Below are 21979 nucleotides of genomic sequence, written 5' to 3' on the forward strand. Positions count from 1 at the left end.
TCTTCTATCAAAAGTTACAGCGATTTATATGAAGTGGTTGAAAAACGCTTTATTTCGCCAAGACAGTGTGTTTCTCACTGTTACATGCATTTGAATGGGAAACTCGCCTGAAACAAAGTATAGGTTTTCATTATGTGAATAATTTTAAAATCTTAGCTCAAACGGCTGCAAAACCTGTTTGCCCAGCACGGGGATATTGAGTTCTATAAGATAAAGCCATATGTTTGTCTGAGTCTTCTATCAAAAGTTACAGCGATTTATATGAAGTTGTTCAAAAAAAACTTTATTTCGCCAAGACAATGCGTTTCTCACTGTTACATGCATTTGAATGGGAAACTCGCCTGAGACAAAGTATAGGTTTTCATTATGTGAATAATTTTAAAATCTTAGCTCAAACGGCTGCAAAACCTGTTTGCCCAGCACGGGGATATTGAGTTCTATAAGATAAAGCCATAAACATGTTTGTCTGAGTCTTCTATCAAAAGTTACAGCGATTTATATGAAGTTGTTCAAAAACGCTTTATTTCGCCAAGACAATGCGTTTCTCACTGTTACATGCATTTGAATGGGAAACTCGCCTGAAACAAAGTATAGGTTTTCATTATGTGAATAATTTTAAAATCTTAGCTCAAACGGCTGCAAAACCTGTTTGCCCAGCACGGGGATATTGAGTTCTATAAGATAAAGCCATAAACATGTTTGTCTGAGTCTTCTATCAAAAGTTACAGCGATTTATATGAAGTGGTTGAAAAACGCTTTATTTCGCCAAGACAGTGTGTTTCTCACTGTTACATGCATTTGAATGGGAAACTCGCCTGAAACAAAGTATAGGTTTTCATTATGTGAATAATTTTAAAATCTTAGCTCAAACGGCTGCAAAACCTGTTTGCCCAGCACGGGGATATTGAGTTCTATAAGATAAAGCCATAAACATGTTTGTCTGAGTCTTCTATCAAAAGTTACAGCGATTTATATGAAGTTGTTCAAAAACGCTTTATTTCGCCAAGACAATGCGTTTCTCACTGTTACATGCATTTGAATGGGAAACTCGCCTGAAACAAAGTATAGGTTTTCATTATGTGAATAATTTTAAAATCTTAGCTCAAACGGCTGCAAAACCTGTTTGCCCAGCACGGGGATATTGAGTTCTATAAGATAAAGCCATATGTTTGTCTGAGTCTTCTATCAAAAGTTACAGCGATTTATATGAAGTTGTTCAAAAAAAACTTTATTTCGCCAAGACAATGCGTTTCTCACTGTTACATGCATTTGAATGGGAAACTCGCCTGAAACAAAGTATAGGTTTTCATTATGTGAATAATTTTAAAATCTTAGCTCAAACGGCTGCAAAACCTGTTTGCCCAGCACGGGGATATTGAGTTCTATAAGATAAAGCCATAAACATGTTTGTCTGAGTCTTCTATCAAAAGTTACAGCGATTTATATGAAGTTGTTCAAAAACGCTTTATTTCGCCAAGACAATGCGTTTCTCACTGTTACATGCATTTGAATGGGAAACTCGCCTGAAACAAAGTATAGGTTTTCATTATGTGAATAATTTTAAAATCTTAGCTCAAACGGCTGCAAAACCTGTTTGCCCAGCACGGGGATATTGAGTTCTATAAGATAAAGCCATATGTTTGTCTGAGTCTTCTATCAAAAGTTACAGCGATTTATATGAAGTTGTTCAAAAAAAACTTTATTTCGCCAAGACAATGCGTTTCTCACTGTTACATGCATTTGAATGGGAAACTCGCCTGAGACAAAGTATAGGTTTTCATTATGTGAATAATTTTAAAATCTTAGCTCAAACGGCTGCAAAACCTGTTTGCCCAGCACGGGGATATTGAGTTCTATAAGATAAAGCCATAAACATGTTTGTCTGAGTCTTCTATCAAAAGTTACAGCGATTTATATGAAGTTGTTCAAAAACGCTTTATTTCGCCAAGACAATGCGTTTCTCACTGTTACATGCATTTGAATGGGAAACTCGCCTGAAACAAAGTATAGGTTTTCATTATGTGAATAATTTTAAAATCTTAGCTCAAACGGCTGCAAAACCTGTTTGCCCAGCACGGGGATATTGAGTTCTATAAGATAAAGCCATAAACATGTTTGTCTGAGTCTTCTATCAAAAGTTACAGCGATTTATATGAAGTGGTTGAAAAACGCTTTATTTCGCCAAGACAGTGTGTTTCTCACTGTTACATGCATTTGAATGGGAAACTCGCCTGAAACAAAGTATAGGTTTTCATTATGTGAATAATTTTAAAATCTTAGCTCAAACGGCTGCAAAACCTGTTTGCCCAGCACGGGGATATTGAGTTCTATAAGATAAAGCCATAAACATGTTTGTCTGAGTCTTCTATCAAAAGTTACAGCGATTTATATGAAGTTGTTCAAAAACGCTTTATTTCGCCAAGACAATGCGTTTCTCACTGTTACATGCATTTGAATGGGAAACTCGCCTGAAACAAAGTATAGGTTTTCATTATGTGAATAATTTTAAAATCTTAGCTCAAACGGCTGCAAAACCTGTTTGCCCAGCACGGGGATATTGAGTTCTATAAGATAAAGCCATATGTTTGTCTGAGTCTTCTATCAAAAGTTACAGCGATTTATATGAAGTTGTTCAAAAAAAACTTTATTTCGCCAAGACAGTGCGTTTCTCACTGTTACATGCATTTGAATGGGAAACTCGCCTGAGACAAAGTATAGGTTTTCATTATGTGAATAATTTTAAAATCTTAGCTCAAACGGCTGCAAAACCTGTTTACCCAGCACGGGGATATTGAGTTCTATAAGATAAAGCCATAAACATGTTTGTCTGAGTCTTCTATCAAAAGTTACAGCGATTTATATGAAGTTGTTCAAAAACGCTTTATTTCGCCAAGACAATGCGTTTCTCACTGTTACATGCATTTGAATGGGAAACTCGCCTGAAACAAAGTATAGGTTTTCATTATGTGAATAATTTTAAAATCTTAGCTCAAACGGCTGCAAAACCTGTTTACCCAGCACGGGGATGTTGAGTTCTATAAGATAAAGCCATAAACATGTTTGTCTGAGTCTTCTATCAAAAGTTACAGCGATTTATATGAAGTTGTTCAAAAACGCTTTATTTCGCCAAGACAATGCGTTTCTCACTGTTACATGCATTTGAATGGGAAACTCGCCTGAAACAAAGTATAGGTTTTCATTATGTGAATAATTTTAAAATCTTAGCTCAAACGGCTGCAAAACCTGTTTGCCCAGCACGGGGATATTGAGTTCTATAAGATAAAGCCATATGTTTGTCTGAGTCTTCTATCAAAAGTTACAGCGATTTATATGAAGTTGTTCAAAAAAAACTTTATTTCGCCAAGACAGTGCGTTTCTCACTGTTACATGCATTTGAATGGGAAACTCGCCTGAGACAAAGTATAGGTTTTCATTATGTGAATAATTTTAAAATCTTAGCTCAAACGGCTGCAAAACCTGTTTACCCAGCACGGGGATATTGAGTTCTATAAGATAAAGCCATAAACATGTTTGTCTGAGTCTTCTATCAAAAGTTACAGCGATTTATATGAAGTTGTTCAAAAACGCTTTATTTCGCCAAGACAATGCGTTTCTCACTGTTACATGCATTTGAATGGGAAACTCGCCTGAAACAAAGTATAGGTTTTCATTATGTGAATAATTTTAAAATCTTAGCTCAAACGGCTGCAAAACCTGTTTGCCCAGCACGGGGATATTGAGTTCTATAAGATAAAGCCATAAACATGTTTGTCTGAGTCTTCTATCAAAAGTTACAGCGATTTATATGAAGTTGTTCAAAAAAAACTTTATTTCGCCAAGACAATGCGTTTCTCACTGTTACATGCATTTGAATGGGAAACTCGCCTGAGACAAAGTATAGGTTTTCATTATGTGAATAATTTTAAAATCTTAGCTCAAACGGCTGCAAAACCTGTTTACCCAGCACGGGGATATTGAGTTCTATAAGATAAAGCCATAAACATGTTTGTCTGAGTCTTCTATCAAAAGTTACAGCGATTTATATGAAGTTGTTCAAAAACGCTTTATTTCGCCAAGACAATGCGTTTCTCACTGTTACATGCATTTGAATGGGAAACTCGCCTGAAACAAAGTATAGGTTTTCATTATGTGAATAATTTTAAAATCTTAGCTCAAATGGCTGCAAAACCTGTTTGCCCAGCACGGGGATATTGAGTTATATAAGATAAAGCCATAAACATGTTTGTCTGAGTCTTCTATCAAAAGTTACAGCGATTTATATGAAGTTGTTCAAAAACGCTTTATTTCGCCAAGACAATGCGTTTCTCACTGTTACATGCATTTGAATGGGAAACTCGCCTGAAACAAAGTATAGGTTTTCATTATGTGAATAATTTTAAAATCTTAGCTCAAACGGCTGCAAAACCTGTTTACCCAGCACGGGGATATTGAGTTCTATAAGATAAAGCCATAAACATGTTTGTCTGAGTCTTCTATCAAAAGTTACAGCGATTTATATGAAGTTGTTCAAAAAAACTTTATTTCGCCAAGACAATGCGTTTCTCACTGTTACATGCATTTGAATGGGAAACTCGCCTGAAACAAAGTATAGGTTTTCATTATGTGAATAATTTTAAAATCTTAGCTCAAACGGCTGCAAAACCTGTTTGCCCAGCACGGGGATATTGAGTTCTATAAGATAAAGCCATAAACATGTTTGTCTGAGTCTTCTATCAAAAGTTACAGCGATTTATATGAAGTTGTTCAAAAACGCTTTATTTCGCCAAGACAATGCGTTTCTCACTGTTACATGCATTTGAATGGGAAACTCGCCTGAAACAAAGTATAGGTTTTCATTATGTGAATAATTTGGAAATCTTAGCTCAAACGGCTGCAAAACCTGTTTGCCCAGCACGGGGATATTGAGTTCTATAAGATAAAGCCATATGTTTGTCTGAGTCTTCTATCAAAAGTTACAGCGATTTATATGAAGTTGTTCAAAAACGCTTTATTTCGCCAAGACAATGCGTTTCTCACTGTTACATGCATTTGAATGGGAAACTCGCCTGAAACAAAGTATAGGTTTTCATTATGTGAATAATTTTAAAATCTTAGCTCAAACGGCTGCAAAACCTGTTTGCCCAGCACGGGGATATTGAGTTCTATAAGATAAAGCCATAAACATGTTTGTCTGAGTCTTCTATCAAAAGTTACAGCGATTTATATGAAGTGGTTGAAAAACGCTTTATTTCGCCAAGACAGTGTGTTTCTCACTGTTACATGCATTTGAATGGGAAACTCGCCTGAAACAAAGTATAGATTTTCATTATGTGAATAATTTTAAAATCTTAGCTCAAACGGCTGCAAAACCTGTTTGCCCAGCACGGGGATATTGAGTTCTATAAGATAAAGCCATAAACATGTTTGTCTGAGTCTTCTATCAAAAGTTACAGCGATTTATATGAAGTTGTTCAAAAACGCTTTATTTCGCCAAGACAATGCGTTTCTCACTGTTACATGCATTTGAATGGGAAACTCGCCTGAAACAAAGTATAGGTTTTCATTATGTGAATAATTTTAAAATCTTAGCTCAAACGGCTGCAAAACCTGTTTGCCCAGCACGGGGATATTGAGTTCTATAAGATAAAGCCATAAACATGTTTGTCTGAGTCTTCTATCAAAAGTTACAGCGATTTATATGAAGTTGTTCAAAAACGCTTTATTTCGCCAAGACAATGCGTTTCTCACTGTTACATGCATTTGAATGGGAAACTCGCCTGAAACAAAGTATAGGTTTTCATTATGTGAATAATTTTAAAATCTTAGCTCAAACGGCTGCAAAACCTGTTTGCCCAGCACGGGGATATTGAGTTCTATAAGATAAAGCCATAAACATGTTTGTCTGAGTCTTCTATCAAAAGTTACAGCGATTTATATGAAGTTGTTCAAAAACGCTTTATTTTGTCAAGACAGTGGGTTTTAGAGTCTTAAATTATTCACAAGGTTATCTTAGGTAAAGTTCCATTGTCATGGTGAGGCAAAGTGCTTTATGTGTGTGTGTGCCCGTGTCATGAACGGCTATAAAAGGCCTATAATTAAAGAACAAAGCGGGGTTTGAGTTCGAGTTGCGGCAGACTGTCACTACTTGTAAATGGAACGCAGCCTTCCTACGGCGGACAGCTAATAACAGGAATCGGACGCGGTCCAGCCAAGTCCACAGCAACCACCATAGCAACCGCCTAGCATGACCTTAAAAACATATTCTGTCTTCATAACTATCAAAATCGTGAAATGATTTGCAAAGTGTGAAAGTGTTACAGCTGCAGAGAGCTATGGCGGTATCTATGGAAGCTGTTTACATAGCTAATAATATATGATGTAACCATGGAGACAGTCAGTCACTTGAGCTAGCGGTGCATGTTTACTACAGTGAATAAGGTGATTGAGTGCACAGCGTCCACACTCTGCAGGGGGTAAAGACATTACTTCAATATTGTTTTATATTGATATATATTAGCCTTCTGTTGACCATCACCTCAGGTTCACCATTACAGTTTCAGATTACAGATGCACACTGTCTAAACACATTCAAAAACTCATGTCTCAGAAATAAGCACAGCTGTTCATGTTTGTCATTAGAGTTTTATTTGTAAGAAAATTATGAACTTCATATTGTGCATTAAATAAAAGAACATTTCACAACTCTGAGTCAACAGAAACAGGTAACAGAAATGTCTCTAATGTGTACAGTGTAGTGTAAGCATTAAAAGATCATAAAGGAAAAACTAACATTTATGTGAAACTAATTGTAATAAAAAATGAGCAGGTGCTTTATAGATTTAAAAGAAAGAATCTGAAAACAACACTTTTTTGGTCTAAGTGATCAAAGTAGAAAACAGAACTGATGTTCAAGAACAAACCGTAGCTGCACTAATATTACACATCTCGATCGTTGTACTGAACAGACATGTTGCTTTTAAAACCACATGCAGTGTGTGACCATGACTGTTCACTGAGACCATGAACGCCACTTCGCTGAAGCATTCTTCTTCTTCTTCTTGCCATTAAATTGGAAGCAGAAGCAGCACGAGCTGATTTGATCTACTGAAAGGAAAAAGCAGAACATCTGAGTTGAAACCAGTCAGCTGAAATCATTAAGACAGGAACAAATTCAATGCAGTGTCTCAAGTGGCTTAGCCTGTTACAACTGTTGATACAAGCTAAATACGGTTAACACACAGTGTCAGGGAGCTCCAGTGTGGGAACTAGTGGCTTTAGGTTTGTAGTCATTTAACTTTCATCCATTCATTCATTTAATTCAGGAGGAAGAAATGCCAGGTTGGTGCAGGCTGGTTACATGCATTTGGTCCCATGCTGTCTTTAATTAAATGACTTGGTTCATTTTATGGCTGGGCTGTATGTGGGGTTATATCATGTTATTTGGGCAGGAGTACCTGTCCCCTGTTAGACTTAGAAAGTTTCTCCATAAGTAGAGTTTCTAACTCTTCTAGCACATCTGTGGCTGACAGCTTTTTGGTGGCTCTTTTTACCCCACACTGGTTGTGAGTGTGTAAATAGCCCCACTAGTTATTTTCAGAGCGTTCTCACTCCCGAGGCGTAACATGTCGACGTTTTGTCACGTCCCGCGGCGTTCCTGAGGAACGCGAAAGGAGACCTTCGGCGTTCTTATGGTACGCGGCGGGTTATGGCTGGAATCCAGTGCAATGACGCTCCCGCGGTAGTAGACGTTCCAGCCCTGTATTCCAGCCCTAAACCTAACCTTATCCCTAGCCCTGACCATAACCTTATTCCTGACCTTAACCAGGACTTTAATGATGTTAAATAGCGTGTTTCTAAGCGATTTGAAGAAAAAGAGCGAACATGTGTAGGTTCAGTCCAGACGGTTCTCATATTTCCTCTTTTTCCGAGGTCGTCATTTAGGAACGTGGTGGGTAGCCGAAAACGTAATATGGTGACGATTTGTCACCTAGCGTAAAATGTTACGCTTTGGGAGTGAGAACGGGTTGTTATTTTGGGTTGCAGTTAACTAGGGAGGAAGGGGTGGGTATGCCATGATTAGGTGAATAACAATTATATGTGATACATAAATTTCACAATGCATGCATATATCTCTATCAATTAAACCTGGCCTGAGGGCTGCCATTTTTTACATTCAGTTATTTCTCTTAGAAATGTTGGAACTAAATAATGAATGTGTTACAGTTAAAGTGAAACACTGGTCAGTGTAAATGGCTCATTGGGACACAGAAACCTTTAAATTAAACCTGATATCTAGTGTCAAACAATATCAAAGCTGTAAAAGATGTTTACATTCAGAATTTATAAAACTATTATTGTAAATAAATTCAAACAAGTGAGCTTTTCTCTTTGTGCTGAATATCAACACTGTGGTTTCTTAGACTGTAAGCTGTACTTTAGTGCAACCAGTTGCAGAAGCTGCCACTCCAAATGTCTTTTGATAACAAGAAAAAAATACCTTTTCAGTACACGGCCTGAAGTTCTTCTCCGAAATCTTCTGCAATCGGCTTTGTCTGCTGGTTTGAAGACAATAAACCATAAAAAAGATGATTTAGTCACTTTGTCTGTGTCATGCAGCTCGAATGTGTCGTGTAACGATGTTGAATAGCCGTCGTTATCCCTCTGCTGCGTCAGTAGGATTGTACTGTACAGCATCTCATTGATATGTGAGGAATGCTAATGTAACACGATAACAGACTTACATCATTAAAATATAAAGTGCAGGAGATATTTAGATATTTTTTATATTTATATTACATTTTATAGCTGACGGATATTACTAAATAGATAGAATTTACTAAATAGCTGGATGAACATGAAAAATATGTCTATAATAACAAATGACCATGAGAGCCAGTAGAATTAATTCAGCTGGACACTCAAAAGACGTCCTTAAATGCTCTTTAAGTGGCAGAACAGATGAACAAACAGTTAATCGCTTACTTGAGATGAAATCTGCTCAGCTACTTTGAAAACAGCTTCTAACTGGTTCCTCCTTTAACAGGATGACTGCTCAGGGGTAAGGCCATCATGCAATCCAGCAACCTTTATGGTTCTGCTTTGATTCACCAGGAACTATTAGGGAAACCTTCCAGCGCCTCCTGTGAAAGACACAGGCATAAACACACAAACATTTATTAACATGTTCCACAGTGTTCCAGTTTGATTTTCTTATCCTGTGGACAACAACGTACATGGATGCAGGTTTATTGTTAACTTTTGTAAGGTTTATTTAATGAACATATCCAGCTGCAGCTCCACTGTGATCCTGAACTGGATAAGCACTTAAGAAAATGTGTCAATAAATGGACAAACATCAACTTACTATATTTATCCAAACAGACGGGACCAATAATGCTTCGCTGAGTTAGAGACTTTAACAGACTCTTCTATGTAAGAATGTCTCGTGCTGATATACCTGCAAACTTGACAACAAAGGTTTTTCAGACTACATGTAGCTGTCCTCTATGTCAGCTAACACATTTACATTTATGTCACACTTATTTCTGCTTTCCCATTTTATAATTATTACTTACATTTTGATTAGATACCTTGAGTTTGTAAATGATCAGATTACATAATTGGAATACAATGTATCCAATTCAGGGTTGCGGGAGGATGAAGCCTATCCCAGCTGATACAGGACAAAGACAGGCTGCCAGTTTATTGCAGGGCTAATACAACATGTGTAACAGAAAATCCACTTAAATGTTTGATATTTCTTATAATAATCATAATTATGACTATTATTTAAAGGTTTCTTCATAAATACATTTTGATTTTTTATAACCCCTAAAATATAAACCTGAGCTGTTTCAGATTCTGACCTCTGACCTCAGTGACCTGGCTGTGTCCTCACTGCAGCTCCCTCTTGGAAGTACGTCTGCTTCTTGTCTTCCCCCAGTGTTGACCGCCTGATATCAAGATATCACGTACTGTAACTGAGGAACAAAAAAGGACAAACACTTGCCTTCATTTAAAAGTACATTCATACAGAGATAATCTATGGAAACACACTAGTTCACAGTTTGGGAGGAACCAGTTCCTGTGAAACATTTCTGTATATGAACATCATGTGGAGAATGAATGAAATGAGTTCTTCAGGTGACTCAGCAGTCCCACACTGACAAATGAAATCTAGTTAAACTATTAAGCATATTTGCTCTTCTGAAATCTGTGTTAAACAACAACAAACATAAATTAGTAACAAAAACTACAGCTGAGTATAGGCTTTACAAACCACCAGCAGCCATAATGCTAAATTTTAATCTTCAAATGTTTCTGAGCTGTCTTCAACCTGCTTTTAGCACATTAAAGTCTCAATAAATAAAGTCAATGCAGACTCAATCCTAAATGTTCAGCACACAGAGACACAGAGGTACTGTTTAAAGTTTAGTGTTAACTTGAGTCACTGATCATTCACAGTATTACAGAGTCTGGCAGTCTTTGCATGATGTCCACGTCACTGTAAGTTTCTAGCTGACTCTCAGGTGTGCCAGCAGGAAAGAGTAATAATAACCTGCATCCTGAGGTTTGTCATGCAGGATTAAAGGAGCCAAGCTTTGTTCACACAGCTAGGATTGTATTTTACACTGACCCTGGGTCAGTATCAACTTCAAGAAGACAGCTGTAACTGTTGATAGAAGAATCACACACACATATTTATGGCTTTGCCTTATAGAATTCAGCATCTCAGTGCTCAGGAAATAGGTTTTGCAGCTGTTTGAGCTAAGATTTTCAAGTTATTCACAAATTAAAACCTATACTTTGTGTCGGGCAAGAACTAAATTCAAATGCATGTAACAGTGAGAAACGCGTTTCTCATCAACTTCATAGAGCTTGCTGTAACTTTTGATAGAAGACTCAGACAAACATATTCATGGCTTTATCTTATAGACTTCAATATCCCCCCAATGTGTGTGTGAGTCTTCTCTCAAAATTTACAGCTGTCTTTATGAAGTTTATGGAAAAACGCTTTATTTCACCACGTTAGTGCGTTTCTCGCTATTACATGCATTTGAATGGAGTTCTCGCCCGACACAAAGTATAGGTTTTCAATTTGTGAATAACTTGAAAATCTTAGCTCAAACAGCTGCAAAACCTATTTCCTCAGCACGGAGATGCTGAATTCTATAAGGCAAAGCCATAAATATGTGTGTGTGTGAGTCCTCTATCAAAAGTTACAGCTGTCTTCATGAAGTTGATACTGACCCAGGGTCAGTGTAAAATACAAGTTATTCACATAATGAAAACTTATACTTTGTTTCGTGCAAGAACTCCATTCAAATGCATGTAATAGTCAGAAACGCACTGTCTCGGCGAAATGAAGCCTTTTTGTACAACTTCATGAAGTTAGCTGTAACTTTTGATAAAAGGCTCAAAGCAGAGGGATAACGACGGCTATTCAACATCGTTACACGACACATTCGAGCTGCATGACGCAGACAAAGTGACTAAATCATCTTTTTTGTGGTTTATTGTCTTCAAACCAGCAGACAAAGCCGATTGCAGAAGATGTCGGAGAAGAACTTCAGGCCGTGTACTGAAAAGGTATTTTTTTCTTGTTATCAAAAGACATTTGGAGTGGCAGCTTCTGCAACTGGTTGCACTAAAGTACAGCTTACAGTCTAAGAAACCACAGTGTTGATATTCAGCACAAAGAGAAAAGCTCACTTGTTTGAATTTATTTACAATAATAGTTTTATAAATTCTGAATGTAAACATCTTTTACAGCTTTGATATTGTTTGACACTAGATATCAGGTTTAATTTAAAGGTTTCTGTGTCCCAATGAGCCATTTACACTGACCAGTGTTTCACTTTAACTGTAACACATTCATTATTTAGTTCCAACATTTCTAAGAGAAATAACTGAATGTAAAAAAATGGCAGCCCTCAGGCCAGGTTTAATTGATAGAGATATATGCATGCATTGTGAAATTTATGTATCACATATAATTGTTATTCACCTAATCATGGCATACCCACCCCTTCCTCCCTAGTTAACTGCAACCCAAAATAACTAGTGGGGCTATTTACACACTCACAACCAGTGTGGGGTAAAAAGAGCCACCAAAAAGCTGTCAGCCACAGATGTGCTAGAAGAGTTAGAAACTCTACTTATGGAGAAACTTTCTAAGTCTAACAGGGGACAGGTACTCCTGCCCAAATAACATGATATAACCCCACATACAGCCCAGCCATAAAATGAACCAAGTCATTTAATTAAAGACAGCATGGGACCAAATGCATGTAACCAGCCTGCACCAACCTGGCATTTCTTCCTCCTGAATTAAATGAATGAATGGATGAAAGTTAAATGACTACAAACCTAAAGCCACTAGTTCCCACACTGGAGCTCCCTGACACTGTGTGTTAACCGTATTTAGCTTGTATCAACAGTTGTAACAGGCTAAGCCACTTGAGACACTGCATTGAATTTGTTCCTGTCTTAATGATTTCAGCTGACTGGTTTCAACTCAGATGTTCTGCTTTTTCCTTTCAGTAGATCAAATCAGCTCGTGCTGCTTCTGCTTCCAATTTAATGGCAAGAAGAAGAAGAAGAATGCTTCAGCGAAGTGGCGTTCATGGTCTCAGTGAACAGTCATGGTCACACACTGCATGTGGTTTTAAAAGCAACATGTCTGTTCAGTACAACGATCGAGATGTGTAATATTAGTGCAGCTACGGTTTGTTCTTGAACATCAGTTCTGTTTTCTACTTTGATCACTTAGACCAAAAAAGTGTTGTTTTCAGATTCTTTCTTTTAAATCTATAAAGCACCTGCTCATTTTTTATTACAATTAGTTTCACATAAATGTTAGTTTTTCCTTTATGATCTTTTAATGCTTACACTACACTGTACACATTAGAGACATTTCTGTTACCTGTTTCTGTTGACTCAGAGTTGTGAAATGTTCTTTTATTTAATGCACAATATGAAGTTCATAATTTTCTTACAAATAAAACTCTAATGACAAACATGAACAGCTGTGCTTATTTCTGAGACATGAGTTTTTGAATGTGTTTAGACAGTGTGCATCTGTAATCTGAAACTGTAATGGTGAACCTGAGGTGATGGTCAACAGAAGGCTAATATATATCAATATAAAACAATATTGAAGTAATGTCTTTACCCCCTGCAGAGTGTGGACGCTGTGCACTCAATCACCTTATTCACTGTAGTAAACATGCACCGCTAGCTCAAGTGACTGACTGTCTCCATGGTTACATCGTATATTATTAGCTATGTAAACAGCTTCCATAGATACCGCCATAGCTCTCTGCAGCTGTAACACTTTCACACTTTGCAAATCATTTCACGATTTTGATAGTTATGAAGACAGAATATGTTTTTAAGGTCATGCTAGGCGGTTGCTATGGTGGTTGCTGTGGACTTGGCTGGACCGCGTCCGATTCCTGTTATTAGCTGTCCGCCGTAGGAAGGCTGCGTTCCATTTACAAGTAGTGACAGTCTGCCGCAACTCGAACTCAAACCCCGCTTTGTTCTTTAATTATAGGCCTTTTATAGCCGTTCATGACACGGGCACACACACACATAAAGCACTTTGCCTCACCATGAGAATGGAACTTTACCTAAGCTAACCTTTAAAATATCTGATATAGGATAGAAAAAATGAAGCAACCAGAGATTTAATGATGAAGACTCTGGGTTCTGTAGTGACCTGAATGACTCTTTGCATACAATTTATTGAAGAGGACTTTAGAATGCACTTTACATTTAGACTGTTGCTGTTTAATTTTTTACATTGTTGCGGTGTTATGTCATGAATAAAGTTCACCTGCTGGGGGTTTGATGGATCAGATCATCATAATCAATGGGTCCTGAGGTGGGCGGGACTGTCTCTGGTGATGTCACCATGAAGGAACAGCATCTGGCACGTGTTGCTGAAACATCCCAGTACACTGGTGTAGTTTCCTCTCCAGCTGTTTGACATTTGACACTTCAACATTAAGGAGAAGAAGAAGAAACAGTGTTAGGTCAGGTGACCACATGGTTTCTAAAGTAACTGACAGGAAGTAACCAGGCCGTTAGAAATGGATGGCATGTGTTTAGAGTTACTGGAGTTGGGTAACTCTACTTACCAAAAGCAGAAGCACACAGATGAAGGATCAGATGCTGAATGTTGCAGGAACATGCTCGTGCGGTGGTCATTCAGTGCTGCTCCGGCAGGTTAGACAGTCCAAGACTGATATACTGCCCATCTGAGAGTTTGAAAACACACATGCAAAGATTTATTTTGTATTACAGTCAAAGTTGGATGTTCATTTTTGTCCTTTAAAAATGTTTGTGTATTTGAAAGCGCTAACATTTAAGGATGACTTGGATCGTCTCCTTTAAAGGGGAGACAAGTGTATCCACTGATCCACGTCACTTTACCTGGATGATGACTCCTCTCCCCCTCACTCAGAAACGCTCCTAATATAACCAAGCAAATAAATAATATTGAAGATTTACTTACATCATTACAAAAACAGGAAAAACATCTCCCTTTGATTCTATTTCTCCATTCCTGCTGAACATCAGGCAACAAATATCTCAATAAATCACAGTAAAATGTAAAGCACATGTTTTCTCTGCTTTGTCTAACCTCTGCAGAGCCTCTGTCAAGAAAAACATATCTGTAAGCATAAAACAAATATACATTTCATAACACGTCACTGGACAAACCTCGGTCAGTTGATTTCCTCTGTGCAGTGTAGACGAACATCAGTCAGCAAGTCAAGGTGGTGAGATGGACTGGTGTCCTTTGTGACTCTGCTGGTTCTTCTGAGGAAATACCACCGTCTCTCCACACCGTCACCATCTGTGAGCACAAACTGCTGCTCTGCTCTGCCAGCATGTAGGAAATCACATATCACACACACAGGGGTGAAGAAACATTAGAACTCAACTTTGGATACTTTAGATCTAAACAGATCAAAGTAGCTCTTAGCTTCAACAATCAGTGAACAGACAAACAATGATACCATACTGATTCTGTATGAATACAATATGGTATTTTCAATACAGGTGTCAAATTAATTTACTAAAACTAATACAGATATATGTATTTTTTTTTTATAAATTCGTTTGCTAAATTATAAGAATATATATTTTTTCATTTAACAATTGCAACTGAAAGAAATTAAATATTGAACAAAAATATATTGTCACATTCTGAGCATGCTCAGCATGCTGACAGACTTGAAGTTGCTACAGATTTTAAGAAGTGATAATTATAGGGAAAAAACTTCTCTTTTTCATCCGTTTAATCAAACATTTGATGCCTTAGATGTCTCAGTCCTATAGCATTCTGCAACTACAACTAAGCTGAAGCTTGGATTTGGCTGCAGGTGCCCTGTACATCCTTCTCAACATGTGGGTACCATTTAATCACACTTCTTCCTGAGCTTTGCTTCGTCACAAGACCAAAGGTGGCATCCCGTGTCACGGTCATATCATCATCCAGAAGAAACATTTGAAGAAACATCATGGAGAAGAAACATTTACGCGCCTCCCGGTTTTGTTTTCTGATCCTGCAAAAAGACTGAGGACAACAAAGCCCAGAGAACACGAGATACACAACATCCAACATTCAGACTCAACAGCCTCCATAAATGAAGAGCACCAGGTTGGTTCAGTTATAGTAGATGTCATGGAATTTTTTAAATAAAGTCTGCAACACAGAAAGAGCTGTGATCATGCTATTTATTACTGTGCACAGGAGAGCAAACACACATCAAACATCACAGTTCAGTCATGTCAGCTCTGCCACTTCACGTGTCTCGCTATGAAACCTAACGGATCAATGGTTATGCTGTTTTGTGCCCTTGACGTTATCAGCACCTGTAAAGGGAGTTGTTTTCTCAAACTGCTGAAGTAAGTTCATCTAGTTTTAGAAACCTTCATTGAACAGTCTATAACAGTGTCACAACTAAGCATATGCATAAGCACTTAAATGCTTTAAATGAGAATAACATAAAATTTCTATTACAGGAGCTAGAGCCTGTCCCAGTAGTCATAGGTAGAGCACACCTGGACAGGTCACCAGTCTGTCAGAGGACTAACACAGATGCAGCCTGACTCAATCCTAAATGTTCAGCACACAGAGACACAGAGGTACCGTTTAAAGTTTAGTGTTAACTTGAGTCACTGATCATTCGCAGTATTACAGAGTCTGGCAGTCTTTGCATGATGTCCACGTCACTGTAAGTTTCTAGCTGACTCTCAGGTGTGACAGGTGTGCCAGCAGGAAAGAGTAATAATAGCCTGCATCCTGAGGTTTTTCATGCAGGATTAAAGGAGCCAGGCTTTGTTCACACAGCTAGGATTGTATTTTACACTGACCCTGGGTCAGTATAAGTATCATACAGTTTAAACGAAGCACTGAAACTTGCACATATTTATTACAGATGCACTGAAGCTAATCGAGATATTTGCTGTCAGTCTGTGGCTGCGATTAAACACTTTACTGGAAACTTTATTAACTAGTAACTTCGTCAGTCATGACAGAAGCTAATATTTCTGTGCTAACATCGTTTAAACAGTAACAGCTTTACTCCAATATAAGCTAACGTTTACACCGTAACTTTAAGCTAGCACCATAAAGACGGTAAAACACGTAATAACATCTACAAATGCATCTTAAAGCTGTTATATTAGCACTCGGTGTATTACTAACATAACCACATTAACATTATTGACACTCGCTGGTCTGACTTTTAATAGTCATTCTATAAATGCTGTCCGTTTAAACGGTCTTACCTGTACACACTCCTGTATCCACCGGATTGCAGCCAGAGTGGATTCTGGAGTCTTCCCACGCTCCTGTTAGTGATCCTCCATCTGGATGGATGATAACAACCTTCTGAACAATCTAGCAGGAGATGGTCCATATCTAGGGGATATGGACTGACAACAGCCGAAGCGGGTGAATAAAGTCACCCAGTCGCTAGCTGTGCGATTACCCAGCATACACCAGCACAATATTAGGCACAGCACCACCATAGACATTTTCAGTGGTTTTGAATGCAGGACATGGTTATCTTACCTTGTAAAATGCATGACAATAAAACAGCTAACCACCATAAAATGGTATTGTGTATGTATGTATGTGCATGTGTGTGTGTGTGTGTGTGAGAGAGAGAGAGAGGGGGGGGGGGGGGGGGGGGGGGAGATCAAAGGCGTGCGCTTATGTTTTTTCTTGATCAAGAGTGTGCCTCCTCTCTCTTATTGGATGTATGGTATAGCATGTTTATTCAGGTGCACCTTTGAAGTCTATGAGAATACTTTGCAGCCTGGTCTGAGTGGTCATTTCTGCACAGACACAATGAAGCGTGCACTCAGTTTAGAGGAGGCTGTTGCTGCAGTTTTGCACTCTCCACAAGCAGTGGAGATACTTCTGACAGCGAAGAAGAATTTTTGCCAGGCACCGAGGAGCTTTGCAGCTCATGTGCGGAGGAGGAGAAGGAGAAGGAGGAAGAAGAGCAGGAGGAAGAGACAAGACTGGAGGATGGCCAGTGGAGATCTAAAAATGGAGAAATCATGTGGCAACCCACACACGAAGAGGTCCTGCCATTTTTTCCTCCCCCCATTTTAACCCCAGGACCAACCCATTATGCAATTCGTATAGGATCAGCAGCCCTGTGAGCACTTTCCATCTTTTTTTTGCAGAGGACATTATGCAGCTAATCCTGCATTTCACCAACCTGCAGGGGCAACAGGTCAGTAAAAGACTGGAAGGACATAGATGAGGAGTTGCAGGCTTACATGGGGCTTGTGATGCTGGCTGGCCTGTACAGGTCTCAACATGAAACGACAACAAGCCTGTGAAATGGGGAGACAGGGCTCTTCTGTTTCATGCTACCATGTCAAAAAAAAAAAAATCATTTGAGCAAATTAATCGGGCAGTAAGATTCGATGATCGTCTCTCCCGTCCAGGTCGCTAGGGGGGGGGGGGGGGGGGGGGGCAAGGCTGTGGTTTCCTACATCCCCAAGCAAAGAAAAAAGGTTGTCTTATTGAGCACCAGGCACCGTGAGCTACAAGTCCAGGACTCTGGGAAGAGAAAGCCCCACATCATCCTGGATTATAACAAATGCAAAGGGACTGTGGATCATTTGGACCAGGTAAGCACAATTATAAGTAATTTATTTGCCAAATTGTTTACCGTTTCTCATTGTTATAACTGATAAAGTCAGATAATGTGATTATAATAGTTTTGATATGAGATGATAGTTTTAGACTATGATAGTTTTGATAGTTACAGTAAGGAGGGGGGGGGGGGGGTCCAGTTTGACGCCCACAGGCAGGAAGAATCTCTTGCTTATGGCTGTATAAATCTGTTCATGTCACCTGATCATTTCTTTTTGTTTTGCAGGTTTGTGGCAACTACTCCTGCCGTAGAAGGACACGTAGGTGGCCCATGTGTCTGTTCTACCACATGATCGAGGTAAGCTGCTATAATGCTTTCATTCAAGACAGCTGTAACTTTTGATAGAAGACGCATATAAACATATTTATGGCTTTATCTTATAAAGTTCGATATCCCCGTGTTGAGCAAACAGGTTTTGCAGCTGTTTGATCTAAGATTTTCAAGTTATTCACAAAATGAATACCTATACTTTGTTTCGTGCGACAACTCCATTCAAATGCATGTAATAGTCAGAAACGCACTGTCTTGGCGAAATAAAGCGTTTACAACTTCATGAAGACAGCTCTAACTTTTGATAGGAGACTCAGATATGCGTATTTATGGCTTTATCTGATCGAATTCAATATCCCCGTGTTGAGCAAACAGTTTTAAAGCTATGTGAGCTAAGATTTTCAAGTTATTCACAAGATGAAAACCTATACTTTGTTTCGTGCGAGAACTCCATTCAAATGCATGTAATAGTCAGAAACGCACGGTCTCGGCGAAATAAGGTGTTTTTGTACAGCTTGAAGTTACCTGTAACTTTTGATAGAAGGCTCAGACACACATCAATATGGCTTTGCCTTATACAATTCAGCATCTCCGTGCTGGGGAAACAGGTTTTGCAGCTGTTTGAACCAAGAGCTTCCAGTTATTGAAAAAATGAAAGCCTATACTTTGTTTCGTGCGAGAACTCCATTCAAATGCATGTAAAAGTCAGAAACGCACTGTCTCGGCGAAATAAAGGGTTTACAACTTCATGAAGACAGCTGTAACTTTTGATAGGAAACTCAGATATACGTATTTATGGCTTTATCTTATAGAATTCAATATCCGCGTTGAGCAAACAGTTTTAAAGCTATGTGAGCTAAGATTTTTAAGTTATTCACAAAATAAAAAGCTATAGTTTGTTTCGTGTGAGAACTCCATTTATGTTACGCCCCTAATCTAGGCGTGTAGGGACGCACATAAGGTTGGAGGAGAGAGATACAAATCCCCGCCCTGGTTCCCAAGCCAAACATCCAAACCAGTTGTGAGTAAAAAAAAAGGTGATTTTATTTAAGGACAAGAAGCATAGCTCCAGGGTGAGCCCAGGCCGAAATAATAAACAAAACCAACTAAGACCCACCAGCAAAGACTAACTAAACCCTAGGAAAGAAAAAGAACAAACAAATGACAGAGCTATCCCTCGCTCCCTGACCAAGAAAACAGGAGAAAACGATTCCAAAAGAAAAGGCAGCTCACCCCTTCCGCTTCAGCCCACGAGTGCCTAAGCTCTCAGCTAATGCACTAGGAGCGGCTTTTACAATTCACCCTCACACAAATACACAAAATAAGCACAGGCTGGGAAAACCATGGTCAGGACCGCGACGGCTGTCAGGCTACTCGCTCGTTGCACACACTCTCTCCCTCTCTCCCCTCTGGAGCTGTCAGAGCGGCTTTTTGAACGTGGTCACCTGTTCCATGGTCCAATCAGCTGCTCACTACTCTTCATTAGGGGAGGGACCTGTAAAGTGTCTTAAACACAGTAAAGAGACACGTCTCGCATGTAATAGTCAGAAACGCACTATCTTTGCAAAATAAAGCCTTTTTGTACAACTTCATGAAGTTAGCTGTAACTTTTGATAGAAGATTCAGATTTACGTAGTTATGGCTTTATCTTATAATATTCAGTATCCCCGTGTTGAGCAAACAGGTTTGAGGTAAGATTTTTGAGTTATTCACATAATGAAAACCTATACTTTGTTTCGTGCGAGAACTGCATTCAAATGCATGTAATAGTCAGAAACGCACTGTCTCGGCGAAATAAAGTGTTTTTGTACAGCTTCATGAAGACAGCTGTAACTTTTGATAGAAGGCTCAGATTGATGTATTTATGGTTTTATCTTATAGAATTCAATATCCCCGTGCTGGGAAAACAGATTTTGCAGCTGTGTGAGCTAAGATTTCCAAGTTATACACATAATGAAAATCTATACTTTGTTTCGGTCGAGTTCCCCATTCAAATGCATGTAACAGTGAGAAACGCACTGTCTTGGCGAAAGAAAGCGTTTTTGTACAACTTCATATAAATAGCTGTAACTTTTGATAGAAGACTCGGATACACATGTTTATGGCTTTATCTTATAGAACTCAAGGTCCCCGTGCTGGGCAAACAAAACAGGTTTTGCAGCTGTTTGAGCTAAGATTTTCAAGTTATACACATAATGAAAACCTATACTTTGTTTCGGTGAGTTCCCCATTCAAATGCATGTAACAGTGAGAAACGCACTGTCTTGGCGAAAGAAAGCGTTTTTGTACAACTTCATATAAATAGCTGTAACTTTTGATAGAAGACTCAGACAAACATGTTTATGGCTTTATCTTATAGAACTCAAGGTCCCCGTGCTGGGAAAACAGGTTTTGCAGCTGTTTGAGCTAAGATTTCCAAGTTATACACATAATGAAAACCTATACTTTGTTTCGGTCGAGTTCCCCATTCAAATGCATGTAACAGTGAGAAACGCACTGTCTTGGCGAAAGAAAGCGTTTTTGTACAACTTCATATAAATAGCTGTAACTTTTGATAGAAGACTCAGACAAACATGTTTATGGCTTTATCTTATAGAACTCAAGGTCCCCGTGCTGGGAAAACAGGTTTTGCAGCTGTTTGAGCTAAGATTTCCAAGTTATACACATAATGAAAACCTATACTTTGTTTCGGTCGAGTTCCCCATTCAAATGCATGTAACAGTGAGAAACGCACTGTCTTGGCGAAAGAAAGCGTTTTTGTACAACTTCATATAAATAGCTGTAACTTTTGATAGAAGACTCAGACAAACATGTTTATGGCTTTATCTTATAGAACTCAAGGTCCCCGTGCTGGGAAAACAGGTTTTGCAGCTGTTTGAGCTAAGATTTCCAAGTTATACACATAATGAAAACCTATACTTTGTTTCGGTCGAGTTCCCCATTCAAATGCATGTAACAGTGAGAAACGCACTGTCTTGGCGAAAGAAAGCGTTTTTGTACAACTTCATATAAATAGCTGTAACTTTTGATAGAAGACTCAGACAAACATGTTTATGGCTTTATCTTATAGAACTCAAGGTCCCCGTGCTGGGAAAACAGGTTTTGCAGCTGTTTGAGCTAAGATTTCCAAGTTATACACATAATGAAAACCTATACTTTGTTTCGGTCGAGTTCCCCATTCAAATGCATGTAACAGTGAGAAACGCACTGTCTTGGCGAAAGAAAGCGTTTTTGTACAACTTCATATAAATAGCTGTAACTTTTGATAGAAGACTCAGACAAACATGTTTATGGCTTTATCTTATAGAACTCAAGGTCCCCGTGCTGGGAAAACAGGATTTGCAGCTGTTGGAGCTAAGATTTTCAAGTTATACACATAATGAAAACCTATACTTTGTTTCGGTCGAGTTCCCCATTCAAATGCATGTAACAGTGAGAAACGCACTGTCTTGGCGAAAGAAAGCGTTTTTGTACAACTTCATATAAATAGTTGTAACTTTTGATAGAAGACTCAG

The 21979-nt window shown here is 38.6% G+C and overlaps 1 long non-coding RNA gene across 10 annotated transcripts; it reads right to left on the reverse strand.

Annotated features, from left to right (window-relative positions):
• Window positions 1-6580: 6580 nt before the first annotated feature.
• On the reverse strand, window positions 6581-17176 carry LOC147309477 (uncharacterized). Of its 10 annotated transcripts, XR_015125723.1 has the most exons (11): window positions 17093-17176; window positions 16807-16887; window positions 15429-15589; window positions 14731-14892; window positions 14370-14478; window positions 14145-14264; window positions 13841-14002; window positions 9867-9980; window positions 8983-9140; window positions 8498-8555; window positions 6585-7104 (listed from the first exon to the last, which is right to left on the reverse strand). It is a non-coding gene; the product is annotated as an uncharacterized LOC147309477 (long non-coding RNA). The 10 variants fall into 10 exon arrangements; XR_015125720.1 differs by having other exon boundaries at window positions 6581-7104; window positions 15429-16887; XR_015125722.1 differs by having other exon boundaries at window positions 6590-7104; window positions 16807-17169.
• Between the last annotated feature and the right edge of the window lie 4803 nt (window positions 17177-21979).

The sequence above is a fragment of the Aulonocara sp. 'chitande type north' Nkhata Bay genome, linkage group LG17, assembly GCF_057382095.1.
Source record: "Aulonocara sp. 'chitande type north' Nkhata Bay isolate Kocher_YH1m ecotype deep benthic linkage group LG17, A_spYH_male_GT1.1, whole genome shotgun sequence".
Lineage (NCBI taxonomy): Eukaryota > Metazoa > Chordata > Actinopteri > Cichliformes > Cichlidae > Aulonocara > Aulonocara sp. 'chitande type north' Nkhata Bay.